This window comes from Colossoma macropomum, unplaced genomic scaffold (genome assembly GCF_904425465.1).
Source record: "Colossoma macropomum unplaced genomic scaffold, Colossoma_macropomum, whole genome shotgun sequence".
NCBI classification, from domain to species: Eukaryota; Metazoa; Chordata; class Actinopteri; order Characiformes; family Serrasalmidae; genus Colossoma; species Colossoma macropomum.
In genome coordinates, this window is record NW_023494806.1 from 33,169,955 (window position 1) to 33,183,068 (window position 13,114).

A 13,114-nucleotide genomic window follows, 5' to 3' on the forward strand; every position below is an offset into this window, starting at 1 on the left:
TGATTGAGTTCAGGTGTTTTAGCCACATCCATTGCTAACAGGTGGATAAAATCAAGCACATAGCCTTGCAGTCCCCATAGACAAACACTGGCAGTAGAATGGATCACACTAAAGAGCTCAGTGACTCTAAACATGCCACTGTAATAAGATGAAATTTCAACCATGCTAGATCTGCCCCAGCCAACCGTAAGTGCTATTATTGTGAAATGGAAGCATATAGGAGCAACAATAGCTCAGCCATGAAGTGGTAGACGAAGCAAACTCACAGAGTGGGGCTGTAGGACGTAAAAATACTCTGATGCATCACTCACTACAGAGTTCCAAGCTGCTTCTAGAAGCAACATCAGCACAAGAACTGTGCATCAGGAGCTTCATGAAATGGGTTTGCATGGCCGAGAAGCAGCAACAAGCCTAAGATCACTACGTGCAATGCCAAGCATCAGCTGGAGGGGTGTAAATCACGTCACCACTGGACTCTGGAGCAGCGGAAACATGTACTCTGGAGGGATGAATCACACATCACTATCTGGCAGTCTGAGGGATGAATCTGGGTTTGGCAGATACCAGGAGAATATTACCAGAATCAGAATGCAGAGTGCAAACAGTAAAGTTTGGTTGAGGAGGGATAATGGGCTGAGGCTGTTTTTCAGGGTTTGGGCTCCTTAGTTCCAGTGAAGTAATGTTAATGCTACAACATACAAAGACATTTTAGAGAATTATGCTTCCAACTCTGTCGGAATAAAAACATGGTTTAATAAGTTTGGTATGGAGGAGCTCCAGTGGCTTGAACAGAGCCCTGACCTCAACCCCACTGAACGTCGATTGCGAGCCAGGCCTTCTCGTCCAACATCAGTGCCTGACCTCACAAATGCTCTTTTGAGTAAATGGTCACACTCCAAAATCTTGTGGAAAAGACTTAAATGCTTTAAAACAGGTGAATGTTTACATATGACAAAACCAGATGTAGCCATTAATGATATTTTTAAAAGCAAGTACTATGCACCCGAGTTAGAATAACACTATGTTTAATTAGAGAAATAGGTATTTTATTTATTTTTACTGCTGTCCTCCTCCATCAGAGCCCAGGGACTAATGAGACTGCTTGGTCAGTCTCGACACTCTTGCGAAAGTTAATGCCCCTTTGAGTGACTTTAATAGGCTGCCTACAAGACACATTCAGTGAACCTCTCTGGATTTACGCATTGCACGTTTACATTGCAATGCGCGTTCTCTGTCAATGTGTAACTAAATAAATTATAATCAAAAGCGAACAAAAAAAACGCTGTAAATTAGGCAAGGCTGACATAATAAGGGCACTTCATTAACATATGAAGTGAGCTGCTAGTGGAACAGCTGACGGACGCTGACACTAACATTCCTCTACCATTGTGGCGGAGCAGAGAAAAGGAGCTTTATAGGAATGACCAAGCCTGAAGAGCCTCTGGCTGGTGAGCAATTTCTCTACAGGAGTCTGGAGTGCGAAGTTTAGCTACAAAGTTTTCTCCCCTAGCAACCATACGGTCTGGTACGCCGACCTGTGGAGCTGCTTGAATGGACAGAGCCTCGTCTGCTGGACTTGTTCCAAGGAGACACTAGAATTTCAAGTATCTTGTGGTCAAGTATACGAACTTGGAAAAAAAAACACAAGTAGGCTAACTGATTAGTTGAAGATCGAAAACGAAAAGTCTGACGCCAGCATTTATATTAAAATGTATATTGTGATTTATTTGTCTCAGTTTTATAAGAGTAACAGTACTGAGCTTCCTTTTCTTTATTTATGGCAAAATAGGCGGATGCTTAAAAACAACAACAAACTACAGTTGTATGGTTAAATTAGAAGACAACAAGAAAAGGTAAGTCAGTAATTTGTTACATACTATGTTGAATATCAATCCAGAAGTAACATGTCGATGTTTTCACACATAAGTTAGTGTCCCTTCAGATTTACTATAATACCTCGGAAATCGCAGCACTGAATTTGAATATCTGAATTGACATCTTCTGGATTTCTGTCTATCAATTCTTCCATCTATCCAACCATCCATCCATCCATTTGGCTATCAACCCATCCAATTATTCATTCATCTGTCCAACCATCGACCGATCAATCGATCCGTCCATCCATCTGTCCATCAATCCATCCATCCATTTGGCTATCAACCCATCCAATTATTCATTTGTTCATCTATCCATCCATCCAACCAATAACAGACTGATTGATCCAACCATCTACGCCTCCACCTGTACATCTGTCTGTCCATCCAATAATCCTTCTGACTACCAGTGTGTCTATCCAGTCCTTCATCCTCCCATCTCTCCATTCATCCATCCAACCATCCATCCACGTCTGATCGATCCATCCGACCAACTGTAGACTGATCTGTCTGCCTATCCATTAATTAATCTATCCATCCGTCTATCCATCAATCCATCCATCCACGGATCGAACCATCCAACTAACCAACCAACTGCTGATCGATCCAGCCTTCAGTTCGTCCATCCATCTCTCCGTCTATCAATCAAACCATTTATCCATTCATTCAATCATCTGTCTATCTATCTCTCTGTTCGTCCATCCACTGATCACAACATCCATCCAACCAACCAACCAGAGATCCATCCATCCATCCTGCCATCCATCCTTCTGTCTATCAATCCAGCTGTCTATCCATCCAATCATCCGTCCATCCACTGATCGAACCATTCATCCAACTAACCTTAGATTGATAAATCCATCCATCCATCCACCTCTCCGTCTGTCTATCAGTCCATCTGTCTATCCATCCAATCATCCGTCCATCTATCTATCCATTCATCCAACCACTGATCGAACCATCCAACCAACCAACCAACCATAGATCGATCCATCTATCTGTTCGTCCGTCCATTTATCTGACCATCCATCCATCTTTCCGTCTGTCCATCCATCCATTCATCCACTAAAGATTAAGCATTAAAATACCAAAGTGGCATGGCTGAGACAGTGGTCATTTTAAGAAGTGCTCCAAAAACTGTTCATGTGTGCACTGTGAGACTGCGTTATCTACCAAATCACAAATAATATATATAAATAATATCTAAATAATAAATAATAAAAACTCCAACTCTGCTGCACTAGATCAAACTTGAGCAAGAACCAAATAGTGCCAGAGCTGTGCTGAAGAAAAATACTGGACGTCATGGAAATAAAGTACGGAAGAAAAAAAAAGTTCTTTTACTTCACATCGTATTCTGTTCAACATAAATTACGCAATTATGGCCAGAACCGTTTGTTCAAACTTTGTCATCTCCGTGATGTGTGTTGACATCTATAGAAAAATGATGTCGACCCCAACAATGTGGGATTTCAAGTCTGAACCGAACGTGTTTAAATAAGTGATTCAGTACCGATTGTGCCATTGTGCGACTGCCAATTAATTCCCAAGAGCTAAATGAGTAAATGTGTGCCTAATTATCAATTATACATTGTTAAAGGCCACAATTACATCATACAATGGAGTCTCCTCAGCGCACCCGGTTTAAATCATTAGCATCAGCTTCCTCTGCTTTGTGCTCATGTGCTAATATTCTAGTGTAGGCAAAAAAAAAAAAATGATAAATGAAAACACAGACTTACTTTGCTCTGTTTCAATCTTTAGCTCAGCTATAGCTGCTTTTCTCGCATCTCTGGCAGGAAACTTTTCCACAAAAGTAGAGCAGTTTCTTGTAAAATGTCTCTTAATGTTTGACTTTTTTCGAGGCTGAAGTCGCTTCTTGTTCGGCAGCTTCTTGTTCAAATTTTCCCATTCCACCTTAAATGGTGCTTGAGGCACCAGAATGTAACTGTTGCACCATTTAAGGTGGAACAGGAGAATTTGAACAAGAAACTGACTGCAGCTTCATGACTTTTTAGTGTTTGACAGTTTCTCGTTGTAGATTAAACGTACCAGGAAACCAGCTGGAGTGATTATAAATGCAAGTAAGTCCATTGGTCCCCAAATTATCGATGTTCGCCGTAAATCTCTCTTTGCCGTTTCGTTAGGTACTAGCTAGACAAGACTGTTGTCTGCATTGCTGTGTGACCAACAGTCTGCGCACCAACCTTCAGGGTTAAAGGGTGAATTAGTAGTCATACATTAACTCCAGTGTTTGAGACCATTTATTGTTAAAACTGTGTTGAACGATCAGCAGAGCTTTATTTTACTGCAAAGGAGGATTCTTATATTTTTACCCAAAAATCTAATTTTGCTGTGGATTCGCAACAGGGCAGTAAAAGAGCCACATGTTGCTGACCCCCGGTCTAGGTAAAGTATATATATACAGGAATGCTGTATTTTCTAGTTTGCATATTTTATATATAAGATGGGCCATAACTTTTGCACAGGCAAAATGTTATGTTTTATTTATATCGGCATCACACAGAAAATATTTTAAACAGATGATACTTTTACTGTACTACATAGAATGTTTAGATTACTGTAATAAAAGGTCTGCCTTCTGTTCATTTTACTGCATTTTTTACTCAAAAAATATATCTTTAAATGTACCGATAAATAGTAATATATCTTTGTAAAGTCCATCCAGGTGGACGTAGTCCCAGTTTCAACATTTACTAACTGTTTATGTATCTGTATTAGCATCAACCCATATGTACATGGCCCATATCTAGTTATAGTTTCCCCCCCCTCCCTCTCAAATGAATGACAATTGTAAAAAAATGTATAACTGATGATTGTTATCCATATTGCTATTTAACTGCTCTACAGCACTATTGATGGCTGTATATTAACATGCATTCATGCGTTCTGTGAGTTTGTGTTTCTAATGGGTCCTTTCGTACATCTGTATTTTTAATAGGAGAAGACAATTTCCACCGTGGTGGATAATCAAGTTAATCTAATGTAATCTACAGGGGCCAAAAGTAGCACCCTATCGATCACCCACTGTAACACAGCTCTTTGGCAGCTCTCTTCTGCTGCATTCATTATTTTGAATCTTTGCTGACACTTCAATGCCACAGAAGCCTTTAGTGCTGTCAAAACCAAATCAAAAGACATTCGCAATGGAGGAAAAGAAAATAAATCGATGCGAGCGTTTCTGTTCTGACGGCATCAGACCTGATCAGCCGCGAACTAGCAGACGCCAAAGGGTTCGGTGTGGCGCAGCTGATTGGAGGAAAATAATAAAGCACCTGTGTGTGAGATCATTAAATGGCCTTGCGCTTCCAAAGTCATCTGAGGTGAAGAGAAACTGCCTCATTCTATGAGCTCTGCCTTGTCGCCTGCATCCAAAACTAACCAGAAGGGAATTACAAGGCTTGTTGACACGTCACCAACATGATTTATGATACTGCATTGGAGTATTCGGAGTATTTTAATCAAGAGCAGAGCGCTGCCATTCCAGTTGTACACGCCACCCCGCTCAGCTTGAGAAGGCTTTCTTAAAACTTCACTTAAAACTTAAGATGTCATTGATAATATAGGCCGTAGTTAAAACTGCAGCTCTTGTGAAATTGCACTCAAACCGCAATTTCAATATAAAAACAATTCATTTTTCAGCCTTAGGCACAACTGAAATCCATTAACAGTCAATATAACATGAATAACTTAACAACTCTATTTACAGCAGCTCATATGGATTCACAGAGCCATTCAGCTTAGAAGAAGCTTGCAAATGTACTGGCAAACCAAGAGTCACAAAAAGCTCCCTATTGCAGTAGTCAGGGTAACCGCCCAGGGGGAATCGGCCGTTTTCTAGCGTGTCTCATTGTAGAAATTGTTCCTATGATGCACTGTACATATCAGTGAGCACCGATTCTTCACTGTGCTCCCTGACCGGAAATAGCGTCATGTGTCCAGCTCAACTTTCGGCAAGTTTTAACATGAAAGACGAATGCTGTATATTATCTCACTTGCCTCTGGAAGAAAACTGTTCAATGTTCATTTTTCACACGTTAATAAAATAAAATACCAACAATAAGGGTTTTGTTTTACCCACTTTATTACAGCTCATTATCAATTTTCTACTAGCTAAATTGTTCATAGCAGCCTGTTAGCTACTAAGCTAGTAGCGTTTATCGCTGAATTCACTTTATTTATATGTTTTGATGTTAATGTTTGCCATTATAACTACCTATACTACCTAAAAAAAATAGTATTCGCATAATATTAGAACAAGGAAAAATATAAAAAGTATTGTCTTTCTTTCATTTATTTCATGAATAAAATATGACATTAAAGTAGGAAGGCCTGCTGAGAAGCTAACAGCTAACTGGCTAATTAGGCCCCTTAAGAAATATTCATACTATAGTTTAGATTTTTACTGAATGTATCAGACGTAATGTTACTAAAATTTTGACTGAGAGTCTATTCAGTCACCAGTTTACTATGTTTTAGCTACTGTTGCTAGGAAATGTTTAAGTCAGGGATGTCCAATCTTATCCACAAAGGCTGATGTGGCTTCGGGTGGTCAACTGAAGCCTGAGACCAGATGCTTAAGCAAGTAGAATCAAGTGTGCTTCAGTTTGTTTGGAATGAAACGCGCAGCCACACCGGCCCTTAGTGAATAAAACTGGACATTCCTGCTTAGGTGAGCCATGGTTAGCTTGGCGCTAGCACTGTTAACGAAAATTAGAATTTGTACTAGTGGTGTTAATGACATGAGGAAAGGCTTAATTGCATTAAACACTGCTATTTGTGACTGATACAAAGTCTGTATTTGGTCTCAGTGTAAACAAAATGATAATGTTCATGAAATGGCTGGAATAATCCATCCTGAATAATGGCTAAGCACAGCACAGTGGATGAGCTTCCCAGTTGAATTTGATTTCGCATTCACCATGTACTGATTCACTATACTAGTGAGTTCATAGCCCAAATGAAGACCAATGAACACAGACTACACGACTCATGCTTGGATAAGTGATTAACATTAAATGGAGAAGGAGTAACTTGTCTATTTGGCTAAATGGCGAGTTACAAAATATTCATGTAACTTAAAACCTACTCTATTCTTAACTACCAGCCTGTAAAACTGCTTAAAATGTGATGACTATTCTCACACCCAGTGTTTAACATGCACTGTATTAAGCAGTAATGGCTAGTGTTCCAACAAATCTGCATCACCATCAAGAAATACATATCTTGAAAGTGAAAAAAATACATATTTTCATGTTTGTAGCCTAACTGCAAACATGATAGCTTCCACACATGCAGTGGACTGTTCACTGGAAGCGAAACCCAGACCACCAATTTCATAAGGGCCAGAGATCAATTTTGTGAACAGCTCCTGGGCTCGAAAACAGCTTTCACACCTGACCAAACGTACTGAATTCGTTGAGCAAGTGGACCTGGTCCTGGAAAAAGCTCTAGTGTAAAAAATGCCCTAAGAGCTTGTTTGGTGTGGACCAATCAAACCTTTTCTTTAATTCGGTTTATCCCGATGAATGTGAACACTCCACCCACCAAACAATGGAAGTGTGGTCTGCCAAAATCTCAGTCTACGTCCAAGTAAACCTTGGATCAGTTCACTGTTGGTGGGAATCCTTACAAATGCCTGAAACCAAAAACAAGGAATTCAACATCGGAGCTTGTTTTTTTACATGTGATTCTTGATTATCATTGATATCATATCATTCTTGCAGCAAGATCTGACACTAACAAGAGCGGACCAGCAATAATGAAGCTGATTTTGATCTTGCATCATTCTGGACATGATTAATCTAGATACAGACTCGGTTTCATTCTGAGTTGAAGAGGTCAACCTCCAAAGAGGTCCAATGGTCATCCACTCAAAGAAGCTGGTTCAGCAGCAAACTTAACAGCTTGTTAGATTCAGCAATGAAAAGCGAAAGTGCAGGATACAAAAACCAGGGATGAAGAATATGTGAACATATCATAACCTGATTAGAATGGTCATTTTCAGAATGCCTGATCGCCAGACTCAAAGCAACACCATCCAGGAGCCACACATGGTGGGAACACGCGCTGAACCCAAGAGCTGCTCTGTGCATTCGCTTCTGTTCAATGTGCTGATCAAAGCTGTTTCTATTCATCCACACTGCACATGTACTCCAGCTGCATTTCCTCCATACTGCAGAAAACTGCATTTAACACACAGCATCAGGACCAGTGCCAGGCTCCTCATTCCACATCCACTGCCGATCTGAAAGCGTCAAAGTATTTCAAATAATGACCACCTGAAAAAGATTCAGGCCAACAAGTGCAAGGACAATAAAAATACAATATGGACCACCACCAGTCCGTTTAAAGGGGATTCCACTGATTTGTCCAAACATTTTCCCATAATTCAGTGGTTGAGATGTAAACAAAGTCATCTGGAGTAGTTTGGTGTGATGTTGTGATAGGATGCAGGGGTCAACACAAACATGCCCATTTTATTTACTCTCCAAAATCGGCAGTGAACTTAACCGTGTCTTCTGAGTTTGTAATGTAATGATAATGATTCAGATACTAAGTCATAATTATAAAATACTAAGTCATGACTTGCTTTTTTATAATAATAAGACGTCATAATATGGAGAAAGCTAATAAGTATCTTATAATTATGACTTGCTGTACCATAATTGTGACTTAGATCTTATAATTAGATAGAAAGTCGTTATCAAGAGATTCTAAATAGTATGTAACAGTAGCATTTTGAGATACTACATCACAGTTACAAGATATTTTGTCATTAGTATGAGATGAGCAGGTCATAATGACACCCTATGTCATAATTTAAAGATATTAAGTCAGAATTATGGAAAACTTTCTCATTATTGTGACTAAATGCCTTTAATTTTTTTCTTCATTGATGCAAACAGGCTTCCATGAGTAACAGACCTCCTAAATATGCGCTACAATACTGCTCCCAAAGCATAGCACAGTATCACTATCAAGTTGACGTTCAGTACAATAATTTGCTGACTGTAAACCGTTAAACCGAATCGCCACGATAAAGCTGGCGCTCCGATAACCGCCTCACCCCTCTGTGGACGCACCGTGGGCTTATACCGGTTTTACTGGGCAGTTTTACTGCTGGCTAGTGGGAAATATTTGACCACAGTGTGCAGTTGTGCACCGCAGTTACATATTAGTCCACCTCAGAGTTATAAAGCAGACATTTGTTCTCTCATTGACGACAAACACAGCTCTACTACAGCCCAACTGACTGGCTGAAGAGACTGACAGAACACAACGGCGTAAAACCCCAGAGGAGGCGTTTAGTCGACCGTTATTCATCTATAAACCGTGACGGTTCGCCTTTTAAACGGGTGAAGCTACAAGTTTCAGTCACCACAAAGGAAAAGAAATCAGACCTGGCGTTTCCTTTTTACACTGGAGTTGAAGGGAACTTGGTAACGTCAACGACGCTGGAGTCAGCTTCTTACCCGCCAGCGTGTTGTTCGAATTTTCCCGTTCCACCTTAAATGGTGCAGCAGTTACATTCAACTGCTGCACCATTTAAGGTGGAACGGGAATATTCGAACAAGACGCTGGCGAATAGGAAGCCAAGTTGAGGCGCTCTCGCGCTGCTGCCCTAGCAACCAGCGCAACGGTCTTAACGGTCCAAACTCACTCGTTACCACAGTCTTCTCCAAAATAAAGCGCAAAAAAACTCAAAACCTCCTTATAATTTCAACTCAAGCCACATTTCTTGTTCGTTTAAGCCCCCGGCAAGGAAATAAAACTCATTTATTTTAAATTTCTGCTGTTTTTTGCTCGAAACTGACACGAACGCTTTAAACACCACTCCACATTCATCCTCTCGCCGCTTACCGTCAGTAACGCGAACGCCGCTCGGCTCGGGTCAGGTGCTCTCTCCTTCCACTTCAGGCAGCCGTTAAAGACCTCGGGGACCTGTGGACCCTCCGGCGGGTCAGATGAGCAGCTTTTCCTTCAAACGCAGCTCTTATTTCCAAACATGTGAGGCAGCTGCCTCTCCTCTCCTCGCCTCGCCTCTCCACAGCTACAACAACAAACGCACGAAGGAAAATCTCAGCGCCCTGAGTGCTGTGGCTAAGCCCCGCCCACTACTACACTGACGCCTTCTAGGAACGCGGCTCCGCTCTCCTATTGGTCCGCTGATGACTTTAATCACCGTGACAGCGCACAGGCCGTTCCTCATAGGCTGAAGCGCTGTCAATCAACGCAGCTTGCTGTAAGTGATTGTTTTAAATTGAGCTGCAAAATTACTGTTTTCACAGCTGCTGCAGGCCAGATCACAAATCAGGCGGTCAGGTATTCAGAAGCAGGCCTTGATGGTTTATATGGATGTAACGTTATAGTTTGATTTGGTTGAGTATTTAGTGGATTTCTGCTTGAAATGCTGGGAGGTTGTTTTTCAGGTTCACTGTCTTACTGGTTTCTGTGGTAGGACTTACTGGACACACACACACACACACACACACACACACACACACACACACACACACATCCATATTGCTTAAAAAAGTGCACATTGAGTCTATACATACTGTTGTTACTTATTACTAACTACTTATGTCTAATGAGTTCATTGGATACATGAATAACTTTGCATTGTAATGATTCATATACAAGCCTTTAGGTCTGACTTATGCTTGCTTTGTGGAAAGGTTGAGTGAGGATTATAAGGAAGACTGGCTCATGCTACTTCTTCATCACTGTCTGCTTTCCTTTCTCTTCTCTAACTTTAAAATAACATCTTAATCTCCGCTGTGGTGAGCATGCACCTCTCAAAGGTTGTGTAGTTGTCTGGAGAAGGCTGCACACTGATTCATCAGTATGATTTAATTGCCTATTAGGAATGTCTGGAGAATGATGAGGTATTAAAAACCTTCCAAGGGTGTCACAGGGAGAAGAACTTCTGTTTTTCTCACAGTGATGGTTGATTGCTGCTTCACTTTTACAACATTTTGGCGATTATGTGTTATTTTCCTAATTTCTCTTTTTTGTTAAATGTTTGCCAACTAGTAGCATTATCGCCTCACAGCAAGAAGGGCCTGGGTTTGATTCCCCGGCCGGGCGACCAGGGTCCTTTCTGTGTGGAGTTTGCATGTTCTCCCTGTGTCTGCATGGATTTCCTCCCACAGTCCCACATGCAGTCAGGCCAATTTGCCCCTAGGTGTGAGTGTATATGTGAATATATGTCTGTCTGTTTGCCCTACGATGGACTGGCGACCTGTCCAGGGTGTATCCTGCCTTCCATGCAATGACTGCTGGGATAGGCTCCAGCTCCCCCCCCGCGACCCAGAAAGATAAGCGGCTTAGATATTGTGTGTGTGTGTGTGTGTGTGTGTGTGTGTGTGTGTGTTTGTTTTGGATATCTAGCCATGCTTTGTTGATCTTGCATTAATAAAATCTGTTGTTTTTGGACAGTTTTTAGCCCAGTCTTGATTCTTGATATATATATATATATATATATATATATATATATATATATATATATATATATATATATATATATATATGGGTGTAGCTGGTGAAATTAAACCCAATAGTCAATTGAATTTGAAGTTGATTTAGTAGCTAAAAGGGCAATTACTTTTTCACATAGATCCAGGTAGAGCTGAACCACATTTTTCCTTCAATAAATGACAATAAATGAAATCATCATTTAAAAACAGCATTTTGTGTTTGCTTAGGTTATAATTAGTTAATTGTAAAAGTAGTTTGAGGACCTGAAACATTCAAGCATGACAATTATGCAAACAGAAGAACATGGGAAGGGGCCAAATACTTTTTCACAGCACTGTAGATATATATGTACACACGCACACACATACATACATAAATATGTAAATATATATATATATATATATATATATATATATATATATATATAATAAAATATATGTATATGTGTTTTGGTATGTTTATGGTAATTTCTGTTTTTTTATTATAGCTGTTTTTAATCATGGTAAAGTCTAAAAATTACAAAAATATCTGTTATGAATCTGTGAGTTTGGGGAAATAGTGAAATAAAATGAAGGGGCTGCTCGTAGTAAAAGCAAAACAGGCAGATCCAAGAGCAGCTCTGATTGGTGGAGCGAGTTGACCTCGTTCAGCCAATCAGAGCGCAGGGTTTTTCCTTCTGACCCGCCCTCAAACCCAGAGCACTAAGGAGAAGTGAAGTGAAGTGAAGTGGGTCCCGCTCAGCGCTCCGCTCAGCCCGCTACAGTGAGGTGATCCGCTCATGGATCCGTGAGTAACTTCACAGTATGATCCGTTTGGCTCTCCGGCTCTCCTCAGACCTCCGCTTCATCCGCCGCCACGACTCAGAGACATTAGGCTGGTGTCGATGCTAAGCTAGCTGTCATGCTAGCTCGGCTGCTAGGCTAACTGACCTGTCAGTGTTGTTATTGTCTGTATTGCTGAGCTGAGAGTAATAAACTCACCGTGGATTCAGTGGAGAGATGCTCCGTTACTCACAGCTGCTCTGATACCTCCAACAGATAAATGAACTTTGTTTTTATTTACCAGTCAGTTCAGTTAGCTAGCTAGTTAGCAGCTGGTGTATGTCAATTAAAGGGGAATGCCACCGAGTTTTCAAAATATCTGTAATTCAGTGGTTGAGCTGTAAACAGAGTCATTCAGAGTGGTTTGGTGTGAAATGGTTAATTGTAGAGACTCAGATTTCTTTACAGTGGTGGTGGTGATAGGAACCAGGGGTCACCATGACTACAACACAAATATAGACATTTTATTCACTATCCAAAACCACCAGTGAACCTACACAGGTCTTTTGAGTTTATATATGTAGTGTTGATGATGGGAAAATATTGGAAAATAAATAAATACTTTTTTGGGGGGGGTTATTGTGCCTTACAACGCCATGTAAGTATTCCTCCACCATGAATGAATTAATAAAAAGTTTTAGTCCCAAACTTTGTTGCAAAAGTCTTTTAAAACAGTAGCCGGGTCCTAGACTGTGCCCTGTCCACTATATAGTACACTATTTTGGGGTTCTGCCATTTTGTAGTGGTGTCCGAAAACATAGTGCAGAATGTCCAGTGCACTCAATCAATCCCACAATGCACTTCAATAAGTAGTGCACAACCAATATACCCTAGTGGATAAGGTATACCCGTAACACACCGCATTGTTTGTAAGTAAGGAGCAAACCTGAAATTGTTTACTACCATCACAAATTC

The 13,114-nt window shown here is 40.6% G+C and overlaps 1 protein-coding gene across 2 annotated transcripts in view; it reads left to right on the forward strand.

Moving 5' to 3' along the window:
* The first annotated feature begins 12,051 nt into the window (after positions 1–12,051).
* The window catches only part of tango2 (transport and golgi organization 2 homolog (Drosophila)), a 36,923-nt gene continuing 35,860 nt past the window's right edge, over positions 12,052–13,114 (forward strand). For both annotated transcript variants that reach the window (XM_036598372.1, XM_036598373.1), the window contains exon 1: positions 12,052–12,164. The gene's annotated coding sequence lies outside the window, so the exon portion shown is untranslated. The remainder of the gene's footprint in view (positions 12,165–13,114) is intronic.